The sequence below is a fragment of the Dromaius novaehollandiae genome, chromosome W (assembly GCF_036370855.1).
Source record: "Dromaius novaehollandiae isolate bDroNov1 chromosome W, bDroNov1.hap1, whole genome shotgun sequence".
In the NCBI taxonomy this organism is placed as follows: domain Eukaryota; kingdom Metazoa; phylum Chordata; class Aves; order Casuariiformes; family Dromaiidae; genus Dromaius; species Dromaius novaehollandiae.
Genome location: NC_088130.1, coordinates 58,628,085 through 58,642,193, shown reverse-complemented (window position 1 = coordinate 58,642,193; position 14,109 = coordinate 58,628,085).

Here is a 14,109-nt window from a genome sequence, read left to right as displayed (position 1 = left end):
CTCCTTGTTTACTGCCTTACGGCTGTTGCATTTCATTTTCAGCCACGAGACCTTGCCTGATTGCTGCGAATAAATCTCTGTATGTATTACGGACCGAGCGCACGTGCGGCTCTCAACGGTCTTGGCCGCAAGCCGAATGGCGTCATTTCGCCAGGCGTCTTTTCACCTGTCATTTCGCCAAGTCATCAGGCGTCTTTTCTAATCTTTTCACCGTTCTGTGTCTTTTTTGGGCACTGTTTGTTGTAACACCCTCCACTGAAATTGTGAATATTGGCACTGTTCTCCAGTGCCACTTGCATCGGAGGCAGTACAACTTCTCTTCGGACTTGGTTTTCTTCTGTTTACATATTTAAAGGCTGTGCTAGCCCTTTTGAACATGTCACACCAAAAACTCATGACCCGTCTATCTAGGCTGAATCCCACATATGTTTCATAGTGTGTTTTATTGCATGATAAAGGTGCTTAATGATGCAGGCATGGCCTGTGCTTTTAGTCCTGGATTAGGATTTTACATTTGGTCACACTGAGATGTGTATATATATATTTTAGTTGCAGCCTGTTTAGCAAGAGCTCCGAGTCACTTTAAGTGACTTTAGCATCCATTATTTACCATTTCCCCAATTCTCACATTATCTGCTAATGTTAGTGATAATTTTACATAGCTTCTTCAAGATCACTGATGAAAATGCATAGCAGAAGGTCAAAAACTGACCCCCTAGAGGACCTGAATCACTGACACAAGCGTTGCTAATCGTTACTCTTCTATGTTTTGACACCTGCCAATTACTCACAGTCCATTTTGTGCACTGTTTGCCATTTTGATTTTTTATCATTCCACCTTTTTTTAATCAAAATGTTTTACCGTACCGGGTCAAATGCCCAAACAAACTTAAGGATATAATATGAACACTATTACTTTTATCAAATAAACGTTTGCATAAAAAACAGATACCACAATAGCATCACCAGATTTTTTTTCTGGAAATGTGTTTTCTGAAACAGTAATTATACACACATCTTTATTAATACGGTCCTATATGAACCATTCACATATTTTGCTGAGGACTGAGATCAAGGTGACAGGCCTCTCATTAGCTTTGGGCATCCCTTTTACTTTCTTTTAATATTGTTACAATATTAGCTTTCTTCCAGTCCTTTGGAACTTTCCTAGTGTTCCAAGATTTAATGAAAATCATAATCAGAGATCAAAAGATGTTCTGAAAAGCTCTTTTAAAAACCTGTATACAAATTATCCTAGCTTGGCGATTAAAAATTACCTAGCTTTACTACTGCTGTTTAAATTCTTCTTAAAGTACACTGTTAATGGAAAGTATTTCATCTTTGTCCCATACGATAGAATTCAGCTATTTCCCCAAAATGCAAAGATATTTATTAAATACTTTAGTCTTTTTTAAAGCATTATTATTGACAATTCTCACATTTCTCTCTAGTAATATCATTTTTTAAATTCTCCTTGAACCTAGTGGTATTTCACTCCCTGTTCCTTTCTGTTGGGCAAAGATTTCTCATCATGTCTTTTTAAATTCTCATGTAACTGTTTCTTCAATTCCTAGATTTACATAAAGCAATATAATCTTCTCCTCTCTTACCGATAAAGTGCACTGTTTAGACTGTTACAATTTTCACTTTCCCACTACACTAGTATGGCATTTTAACTAGTTTGGCCTTTTATCTTGATGGCATTTTGGGGCTTAATTGATTGAATGTTCATTAGCAACTTCAAATTATCATTCATATTTTTCTGTTTGGATCCTTTTCTCAAGGGTCTTTAGACTCAGATGAATTATTATTATTTTCAGGTTTGCAAAAATAACTTTTTAAAAGCAGTAGCTAAATATATTTTGTATTTGCCCACTTTTCTGTTTTTTATTTTAGAAGTGATCAAGTTAGGATCACTTGTAGGTTAATTAGAATTTTTAATTTTGGCAGTTAATTTTTTTTAATGAAATTCCTTATATTTGACACAATACTTACACATTAGAAAGTAGTCATTTTTCCGACGTAGAATCTCACGTGTCATTTTAATACTGACAACATGAGATTTCCAGCATCTCACTCAGATTGCAGTTCTCCGTAGTAACTTGGCTTTTTCCCTCAGCATATTACAGGTGGTTGTTTAATGGGCAATCATCCTGTAATATAATGCAGTTTGGAGGCTTACAGCTGTAAATGCCAAGTAATACCTTTTCTGTTTTATCAGTTGAAGAATGGATCAGTAAATATTCAAGCTCTAAATAAGTAATAGACTTGTAGGTTTTACAGTTGGGTATTGGATGCTTACACATGCATATACACTAAACATATTAGTGATACTGCTGATGTTATCTGGGCTGTTCACCCACATAAAAATAATACTGTGCATCATAGTGGCCACCCAGAGACCAGGTTCAAATTTTTTGGAAAAAAGTCTAATGCCACATATATTGTGTAAAATAGAGATTATACTTTCTACTTAATGGGAACTGAATCAGTCTAATCTTTAAACATAACTTATTCTATCATTTTGTAAAAGTTAAAAGATTAACAATTATACGCTATATGCATAAATACAACTAAATTATATACAAAATGTATCACTGGAGAATTTGGTAGTTTTTAGAATTGCATGAGTTTGACTAATGGTGTGACTTCAAACTAATGCAATTTTTCATTACTAATTACAGTTCTGATTCTTTATCATTAAGCTAAACTAATAAACTCAGTGTGAATCAAATTACGAATGCCTATAATTGAATTTTGAGCTAATTACTTTTTTTTTCTTTACATCAGTGCAACCCTGATAGACAGAGCCAACATATGCATCAAAAGGATAGCAGACAAGACCCATACTGGCATCAAATTTCATTCTTTGTACACTGCTGGGAGCTATTGTTTTATTGGACTCTACCTGATTTATTGAACCTCCACCCAAGAGATCCTATGTACTGTGTCACAACCTTGTTTTCTGCAATTTATTTTAGCGCACCAAGTTGTATTTTAAAAATATTTCTGACAAAGGTGGCTTTACCAGGAGCTTAGAAGGCTGTAACCCCCTACTCTTTGGTTTAGCATTGGCTGGTGCTATACATACTTTGTGTCATCTGAGTTGTCATTGGATACTATGTACTGAATTCCCTTCCTCCCCCCCATCAGAATTAGTGTCATCCAGCCTGTGCATTGATGGGCTAAATCTTTGAAGTGTTGTATGAAGACACAATAATGCGTAAAGAAGGGCTGTAATCTATAAAAAAAAGTCTTTGTTTGACTTGCTGGACCTCGTAACACCTCCTCATTTAAACTTCAGCCAGTATCTGGCAAAATTCCTATAACAGTGGCTGATGAGTCTTAAGTTATCTTTACTAGATGCAGTAGACTTCAAGAGTATATAGTTTTTCTGAACTGCTGGTATTCCCAGTAAGTGGAAATAAAGGGGAAAATAGCAAAGGCTTGAATCTTGGACTCTTCCTTTGGGTTGTGCTAGCTGCCGGTCTTCTGATTTACTTAACAACGGAAGCAGGGGTTACTTCTGCGATTGACAGACTACGTGGAAACTCATGTCTGTTGGGATAGCAGGTCAAACCAAGAGTAACTTTATTTAACACCTAAAGCAGCTATTAACTATTGACAAAGGTGTTGTAACTTGAATGTCACAACTATGATATATTGCTCATTAAGGCTAGAATGTGTAAAAGTCTAAACCTAATAGATGTACCATCCTCTGAAACTTAAGGTTTAGTGGACGAATCCTAGTTCTACTGTCACAGAAACATAACAAGATACTGCTAGGCAGATTTCTCTCATAAAGGATCATTAGATTAATTCCTTGTGGATGTTTTGAAATTGATAGCAAGAAAACAGAATTTCTATTTTCTAGAGGAAACAGAAGCTAGGAAGAGGCTGCTGACTCTGATATAGCTTCACCATCCACTGGTTTCGCCAGTAAAGCTTGTTTACATTCCTACCTGTGTTTCGCATTCCCTTTCAGTGAAAGAGTTTGCCACTTCCAATTATGCCACTACAAACAAGTGTCAGGTGGAGCTGTTGCCTAGACCCCTGAAAGGATGCGACTTAAAAATAACAGTCCAAAAAAAGGTTATTTTTAACCTGTATTATTTCAGTGATCTGTTCAACAGGGCAGCCTCACAAATAGGCATAGTATCATTAGTGAAGGAGCACTGAGCTGTCATACAAAGTGTGGAAACCAGTGGCCAGAAGCAAAGGGAGACAGGAATTTCTCAAGGTCAAACCATCATATCTTGAAACTTCGTGATTAGAACCATGCTGCTTAAGTGTGAGGGTAGACATTAATGATAGATATCATTTTGAAGGAACAAAATACCAAGATTTGTTCTGTCCAATATTATCAATGTGATCTCCAAGAACAGGAAATTCTCCCAGGAAGAATCAAGATGAAGAGTACAGAGTGATGACAGAAGGAGGAGACGAGAGATTATTGGACAAGAGAAATGAATAGACTGTATATTATAAGTGAAAAGAAACTAAAATTAATTATCATCTGACCATAGAAAACTTTTCCCGTTGTTCTGGTTACCAAATATATCCATTACTGGCTGCTCAGTCCATCTGGAATCTTATCAGTGGTTTTAGGACTGAAGTTTCCAAAACTAGCAGCAAATCTTTTTAAGTAAAAAAGACCCACTGAAATGGCTCATTCTGTCCATACAGCAAAGGCCTGCTTTCACAGCTTTTAGTGCCCAATAGTCAGACATTGTTTAAGTTATCACTTTACAAAGCAGAAATTTGGTAATACGTATTTTCTAATAATCCTCTTTTTAAGCCTCCTCTTTGGGGTGATTTAAGGGTGATGTTTTAGGCCTCTCAAAAATATGAAGAATTATTCCATATTTGACCTAGATTGGTTCAGGATAATACAAAGTTGCAAATTACTTTCAGTGGCACAGTGCCAGCTGTTAACATCTAGCTTATAAAAAATCAGATACAGCCACTAATTCAGTAGAAAGATTTCTTTTAACTTCAGAGGGCTTTGAGCTAAAAATGTAGTGCTGCCTTTAATTTTTATATATACAAAAACAATAAATTGTGGGGTCTTTTAGAAATAGTGACAGACATTTTAGGAAAACAGAAGGCAGACATGAAAAGGTGGTGTTCACATTTGCTCATTGCAAAAAGGTTTCCTTTTATATCAAGTATTTCCAGATCCTCTAATTTTCTCATCACCTGCTGAGTTCAGATGATTGCTAGTTCCTGTAATCTTTGTATTTTAATAGCATCCTCCTCCCTGTATAGCTATCATCAGAGTGATACTATTCAATAGCAAGAATCTGTACTTGCAATTTTAATATTACAAGTACAATACTGAAATCATAAGGACAAAAATACCAGTTAAGGTGCTGTTTGTAATAACGATGCTTCCATTTCTACACAGTGGTTCAATTCAGTCAGCATCACTGGCAAAAATGTGCAGCTTTCTTTGACACATGTTCATTCAGTAAAATAAGGTGGAAATCCCATGTCATGAAACCACCACCAAAACTGCCTGTCATTAGTACTTTGACAGCTTGTTGTCAAATGTTGTCAATGTTTAATGCAATGAACTTTATATAAATTCAGTTTTGAAAAATCTTTCAGTTCCTAATGTAACAAATTCTTCCCTCTCTGTTCCTTGTAAAGTATATAAATACTCAATTCATTTAAAAAATACATAAAGCCAGATGGTGAAAAGAAAACGTTTCCACAGAGTTGTAATTCACAAGATCAGTAGTGATTAGAACAGTAGTTTTTTTGTCTAATTAGAGAGAACTCTGGTTCATTCCAAGTGTGTATATAATAAATGTCCATTACTTTTGGTATGTTTTCATCCTTATGACTGAAGAGCCACACAAAGAGAATCAAATCATCAGTGGTAATTTTAGAACACAGTAAATGTGAGGCAAACAGAGACAGGGGGTCAGTTAGGGAGAAAAACACAAGATTCCAAGACCTAGTGGTCATATGAACTCAGCAAAGGCTGGTGAGCAATTGGGAGAGGGGAAATGGAAGAAAAATCCAGAAATGTGGCTTTTTTCTAGGGATCCTGTCCAGTTTTATGGGCATGCATGTCATCTAAGAGTAAAGTACCAATGTAAAACACACTTCCTTCATTTGTTTACTGAATATTCCCATCCCTCAAACTCCGAACTGGAAATCAGTTCAAAGGGGGGATCTCTGAACAGGAGGTCTGGGAATGCTGCACTTCAGGCAGTAGCATTACAATTCCACGTTCAAAGGAAGCCCTACAGGCCAGACACGTACGTGATCCAGGGGTTTCCATCAGATGGGGAAGGGGGACTCGGGAGATGAAAGCCTTGCTGCCTCTTGAGTGGACCGGCAGCTTAGTGCATTTCCCTGCATGCCTGGACGTGCAGCAGGAGAGAGGCAACAAGCCTGACATGAGATAGTTTTGGAAAACCTCTCATGAGAAAAACTCCCCTAAATACTTTTTTTATTACTGGGAGGAAAAGGCGGGACAGTATAAAAGAATATTTACATTGCTCATTCAGTTACATGAACTGCTGTCTTACTGCTGGCCACTTTTGGTTTGTGTTGAAAGGTACTCAGCTGTTGCAAAAGTTAGCTTTGAGCAGGTTGGAAGAGGCTTTCCTGTTCTCTTAAATTCATCCACTGTTAGTCAAACTACAACTTCAGGCCAGGGCATTCATACCTGTCTGCCTCCGAGACTCGTGCTAGTACAGAAACAGCAATTTGTGGCGAGTGACTCAGCTGCAGGTAGGTAGAACGCAGCCGACCTCTTGGGCCTCCCGAAAATCTGCCTCCTGCAGCTGCTAGCCTTGGTCCAGCGCTCATGGTGAGGAGCTACATCACTGAAGGCAGGAGCAGACCTTCAGGACTCCAGTGACTTCCCTGGGGATGAGGGAGAGAAAAGGGCTAGCAGCTGAATTAATGCCATTCACAAATGAGAATGGACATTAAGAGCAAAAATTTGGTGGAGAAACTCAGCTGATGACTGGTAATGGAGATGCATTCAGCAGTGTGAGAGGAAGGTCCAGGCCTGGTCCAGGAATCTCCCAGCATCACTGATGCATCTGTGAAGGGAGGCCTTGGCCAGCAGTGAGGATTGAGAGAAGCCGCACAGCGTATCAGTATTTTCACCCACACGGAGAGCTAGTCCAGATCCCTGTCTGGTTTATAAGTCAAATTTGAAAGATAAAATAAATCCCTTTTTGCTCTTGCTGAGATAGAAAAGTGACATATGAGCTTTCCATATTTAAAACAGAATATGTCACACTGATGAGTCAACCATCTGTATCAAGGTGTCCTACTTCGGCATGTATGGTCTTTCCTCACTAAATGTTTTCACTGATGTTTACTTATGCACCAAAACTAACTTAATTCTCCTTGGCAGGAGTTAAAACAATGATTATATCTATCAGCTGTTTACTACACAGTAAGTTGTTCGGAGATAATTTTTTTAAATCCTTAAAAAAATCTCCCAAAACTAAAAATAATCTCATTGTTCATATCCTACATTATGAAGCACCACTTGCAGTTCTCATATTCCTGGAGAACAAACACACAGGCAGAAGACGCTTAAGCTTTTACTGGCTTTACGCCTCAAAATGCACCTGAGGTGAGAGTTATGAGGACGTGGCTTAAATCCAGAGAGGTGATCTCTCACTGCCAATGTTACTGTAGGAGTGCAGGACCAGGCACTATGCCAAAGAAAAGAAAGCACTCCTTATCCTGAAAGCTTGGTCCCACTCTGAAAAACAACTCTGTAAAAGCAACTTTTGGAGGTTCCCTTTTCTTTAAATCAAATGGGCTCTGTTTTCCTAACTGCAAACTCAGCCTGGAACTGGAGAACCAGCCTGGCACTTCCACATCAGTCATAAACATCCTGCAGCTGAAACCAAGCATTACTTACATTTGCACAACCCCAGGATTGTAAATTGGCCTCAGATATGAACGTCATGTTTGAATACGTGTTCACTGGTCATTGTTAATATAAGATTAAGACAAGGTGTTTTTAACCTCCTGCTTTCTGGCACATTTCTAATGCTTGACAAGGCCACTTTGCTCTTATCTATACTGCTGCAACTGAAATAAAAGCTTCAGCAAATGATTTATGTGAAGGTGTACTCACAGCTCCTTTACCCTGTCTGGAGTGCTGACAGTAGCAAGGACTTATTTTGCTATTTGCATCAGGAAATACAGCAGAGAATATACAGGAGGACCAAAACTGGTAAGTAAGAAGATGCCATTTCTACCTAGCCACTTTCCATTGGCAAGATCATATTTGAAGGATACTGTAGCACAGCAAACATATTCAGATTTGAAAATACCACTTAATTGTGTGTGATGGTCACAAAACACGTAATAGTTATGTTTAGTAAAGGTGCTTTGAAAATTAGCTAGCAATCAAAGTGGAAAACTCTGAAAACTCTGTTTCTAATATTTTAAAGGTGAAATAAACTCAGCAGTGATTACTTAGCAAGGTGGAGTATCATGATCTCTCCTTATGTTTGACACTGTACAAATGTATAGATAAAATTACTTCAAAGTACATTTTCTTAGTATGTCTTTAGCACAGCTGATAAAATAAAAAAACTACCAGAGTTCCTAAATCTACTCCATTTGCCAGTTTCCCTTCTGCAGGAAGGGATCTTTCTTGACCTGGGCAGTTGGCCAATTCAGAGTCATGTAGGTTATTCCAGTTAGGAATAAAGCATCTTTGATGCAGCTTGGTTTATTTACAAGAATGTACAGCCCCGCTTCTTTGAGCACACTATAAATCAAACAGCTGAGGACAATTTCTTTAAACACAGCTCTTTCAGCCAACACCCTGACCCAAAAGCCCTTTTTCAAGGTTTCTGCTACCAGTTCTCCAGAGAACAATAAATTCTGTGTATCTAGTACTTCTCCAGATCTGGTCTAATTACCAGACCAAAGTTGCTGACGTCTTACACAGCTACTGCCTACCCCAGCATGGGGAGACTGCTTGGACTTCTGAAGCTCAGCACAGAGGATGTGTTGACAGCCAAGCACAGGTTACTCACTTATTAATGCAGTTCTCTTACCTTCTTCCAGGAGGCCCAGGTGGAGCTTCAGGAGACCTGGGAAGTCTGAGTCAGTGGGGATTTTAACTGACTAAGATTTTCCAGCAAGTGTAGCTGTCTGCGTGGTACCTATTGGCAAACCAATAGTTAAATGAATTTAGCAAAAACTAGTACAGATGCATGAAATACATTTTCTACACCTTTATAGTTCAGCCATATCGAAAGAGATATCACTACAGACTAAAAATCCCACCAACTAAAAACTTTCTGTAAACTCACACAGCTGAACAAATGGTGTTAAAGGACACGACTATTTAAGTGTTTCTTTTTCCCCATATGTCCTTCTAAAGAACAGCTAATCATTGTTTCCTCACTTAAAAAAAAATAATCTGAGCTCAAGTGTACTAAAGAATTGCTTTTCAGTCCTGTGGTTAAATTCACCTTTTAAACTCCAGTTCAGCACACTTGGAAATGATTTAACTAACTGAATATAACTTTTCAAAAGAAAAAAATTCTTTTGAGGGGGGCATAGAGCCACATGCAATACTATTCTGACAAATACAAAGACATAAGTCAACTTTTCCATGTGGGTGCACATTTCAATTGGAAAGACATTTGCCTTCGCAGGGTAGATTTGGTAGGTGGCACATTGTACATTGATAACTGAAGGAAAAGAAGAGGAAGGATGTCCAGCAGTTTAGAAAGAAAATTAGTGTCAGCAGCTAGCACCAGCAAAGCTGCTGTTACTTTAATAAGATACAAAGATTATGAAGAAATGTTTATGTTCAGTCATTTTCTGCTGCCTGACTAAATGAGTCTGGGTCTGGATAACTACATTTTAGTTGCTTCTAGCATCCACTATTACTTGCAGGACTCCATAGGCTTTGCATATTCACAGGCCTCTACTTAACACCAAGACATTAAGTAATGGTTTCTCTATCAAGGCATTTCATTTTAGTAACTAGTCCTTTTTATCATCATCTTTGCCAGATATCTATTCAGCTGCAACTTGAATCACAAAAAGGGCCACTGCCTTCAGAACAGTATTAGATGGATAAATATCCTCTGAAAATTAGGGTCTCTCAGTCAGATTAGAGAGCTCCATCCTACACCTGAGATGGAAAATAGGCTGCATACAGGCAAAACATATCATCCCATATTAAAGCTAAACAAAAATGAGTAGGAAAGGGAAAAAAATGAGTAACCAATCAGCTTAGCTATGTATAGCTGAAGCTTAAAAGAGAAAAGGAGGAATGCATCAGGAATACAAATTTACTTTCAGAGCAATGATTGTTTTCAGATTACAGGTTAAAAAGACCATGATGTTTGCTTTGCAGGTGGCACACTGCTTAATCACAGCCCAGGCAGCATGATGGTATTTACGGTTCACACTCACAGTCCAAACTACAGCCAGAGGAACAAGAGGTCTGTAAAGCATCAAAATATACTTCACGGCCATATGGTGCACTAGCCATTTTTGCTGACCTTACCTTCTTGCTATAACAAACAGGTCAGATCCAATACAACTATTCTTTAATCACCTTGTAAGGCTTTTACAGGCAACCTCAAACCAAAGCTGGTTCTAATTTTTTTCAGAAGTGTTAAATATCCAGTTAAAGTTGTGCATATTATTTGCAACATTTCAGTTAGCAGGCACATTAGATGTGGTTGCTAGGATTTTGTTCTTTTTCAATATGGCATTTCAAGAGTGAGATTTACTTCAAAGAACCTAATCTGGTTTAACTGTGGGTTGCTTATTGAGAAGAACATCTTCAAACAATACGTTCCTGTTGTTTCCCTTGCACTGCCATAGGGTGATTTGAATCAACAAGCTGATCTGATAGAAAACTAATCCACAAAAGCAAAATATGGATTTCCATAAAATCAGCTGATGGCTACATGACATTAAAACGCAGAAGGTGGTATGAGTGCACAGCTGAGGCAGTGCCTCGCAGGACCACCCTTTGCAGCAATCTGCTGTTGCAGCAGACCAAGTGCAAAAAGCAAAAGCAAACCCTGACCCTGCTGAGGGAACATTCTTCACTTGCTTACAACTCCTCAATGCAGATATCAGTGCAGCAAATCACTGAAAGCTACAGGAGATACGTTGTATTAAAAAGGACAGCTTGTGGTTATCACTGTACTTTTTCTTTGAAACAGTTCCCATTTGTGAAAAAGGCTGCAAATGGGGTTTTGTTTATTCTAAACAATGTTTTTTATTGTTAATCACCAGAGCTGCCATTTTCCGTGTCGACAAGGAAGTGAAGGACACTGTACTTTGGAAAGACTGGATGTTAATTGTTAAGTGTTTAGTTACCTATAGAACTTATCTGGCTTACAGATATTCCTGCTACCTCAGGAGAATGCAACAGGAAGCACTGTGAGAAACTAAGAATAGATAGCAGGTATAAAACCAGTCTTTCCGAGACTTAAGTGAACAGCCATTAGAAAACCACATCAAGAAAGATTTCCTAGGAGTGAACCCACAGTGGAAAGTCTGGGCTGGGAAACTGGAAAAATGTAGGAAGCAGCCTGTAGGAAATGAGCTGGATTCATTTGTGTGGAGAACTTAAGGAGCTTGGTGGGAAGCATCCGGTTTTGATTTGTGAATCGGGGTCATGGTGAAAGTTAAACTATCTTCTTACATCATCATTAAAATATGAAGCAATGAGCATTTATACCCTCTGCATAAAATTTTCTTCTGTGTCATCAGATTCATGAATAAACACACTTCAAAACAATGCCTGTAGAAAGACAAAAAGAAAATTAATCCTGCTTGCTCCAAAGTTCGCTAGTTAGCTAGTCCACTAGGCTGTCTGACATTTAAAGGCTTAGTAATGCTTATGAAATACTTCAAGACTTAGTTCATAATTAGCAAAACTCAACATTAATTTTAGCTGTGTTAGCTATTGTTAATTAAAGTTTTCCTTCAGAATATGAATAAGATTAACAATGAGGATTAAAAGTGACCTTTCAGAAGTCATAAAAATGTCAGCTGATTTCTAAGAAATTCAAAGGTGCCCAAGCCTGATTATTGGCTCCTGCAGTATAGAAAAATGGAAAATTTTTCAGAACACATAAAAATAGACATCAAAATAAAGAAAAATAAAAATTTTGTTGCACTAAGAGAAAACCAAAATAGCTGATCTGACTCCAAATGACCTGATTTTTCTCTTTGCCAGTTACACTGCTTTTAGCTTGAAAACTGTAGACTTGAATTCTGCCCAAGTTGCAAATACAGGTGTTTTGGTTTCATTTCCTTCCCCTCATTCCCTTAGTGACCACATGGTTTAGTTAATCGGTTTCCTCCCCATCCACCTGCATCAAAGCTTTGGAAACCAGTAGCTAATCTTATCATACTTGACAAAAACAAGCTTCAAAAGTTATTAAATTCCAACAAGCCATCTGGAGAATATATGGCCTGGCCAAGCCACATCCCTTTACTTCGCTCCTCAGGAACAGAGATACTAAGTTTGGCTTGTCCAGCAGCAGGGGCAAACCTATTAACCGCTAATACAGCATGTAACTTGAGAACAGAGCAGAGATGGAGAGGGAGAACTAAAGATGTTTCAGTATGAGCAAGTGTAGGAAACACCAGAAGAAAGAAAGATATTCAGGGAATTGGGATAAGGCCAGAAGAGAAAAAGCTGTAGAAAAATCAGTCTTCATAGCTCTGCTGTTCATAAGAGGATTTAACAAATACATCTCTTGTATAAACGTTATCTACCTGCCTTAAGCAGCCAGGCAACACAAAAGGGAAAGAAGTAGTTCATTTTACTGAAATGCTGCAATGAATAAACTGATAAGCTAAATCTATCAGTTGGTAACATATCCACTGGAACTGAAGCAACATACTGCAATCCAGCAACAGCATTTTACTGTTCTACAGGGTTTCCACATGAGGACATGGCTCCACAGTAGTCCAAAACGTGGCAGCATCAAGCATCCCTTGCCCGTAGAAACACTTGCCAAAGAGGTAGCAGTCATCTATTAATCCCTTTCAGCCTCCTTAACAGGAGAGAGCTGCTGCTCTCAGAAGTCAGAGCTAACTCCCAAGCCCTCCTGAGCTCCTGTCCCTCTTTGGGACTTGGAACTATTTGTCATCTCCACCACATTCCCTTAATGCAGCCTGAACCACCCCATTTTTACTCCCTTTGTGGTCAGTTTGGAGGTGCCCTCCACAAATTATTTCTCCAGCTCAAACAGCAGCCATTCTCCTCTCCTGAATTCACTCCTTTCCTAAGATAACTCTATTCGCCCACCAGGTAAGAGTTTTGCCCTTCTGCAAATGCTGACAACAAACTAGAGTACTGTATGTAATCATGCTTTGCTGAAAATACCTCAACACCAAAAGGCTCCCAAAAATAAAAGTAATGCAAACATTTGAGGCAAGAACCAAGATAAGGGACCTAAGACCATCAGAAGGGCTGTGGGTTTTGCCTCCCTCCCACTGCTAAATTCATCCTGGAAGATCATACAGTTCTGTATATGGAATATTGTTTTAAGACTCAAAATAGTTTACTCATCCACCTCTTCACTGTCCCAGAAAATTTAAGTCTATTCTGCATAACTTCTAGATTGAGATTTATGCAAAACCTAGCTCTTCTCAAGTGAGTACCAGGCAGTAAGTACTGCATATGAAGTTTCCAGCTAAAGACTGGAATGAAGGGAATCTCTGATGACAGAGAAGTAACCCATCATAAGACAGCTACTGCTGAAGGTGTTTTGCTGCCTCCTAGAAGAACCTTGTGTTTTGAGCATGAATAGAAAGAAAAAAGCTTTAAACAGAGCAAGGGATCAGGAGGCTGAGCTGGCAGTGACAACCTTTGCAGAGTACAGCCCTGCATTCCACTAGGGTATACATTAATAACCAAACATTTTCACTGCAGGGAATGCTGTCCTGAATCTAAGTCAAACAGCCAAAGTACACTTGCTGCTCTTAAGAAGATATGGGTGAGGCAGAGGTGTGCACACCTCATGCACGCACATGACCCAACACTTTCTAGCCACTGTAAAAGCTATTACTGTATTACTCTACCAGACTTCAAGAACAATTTTGTCAGTCTTGCATGTC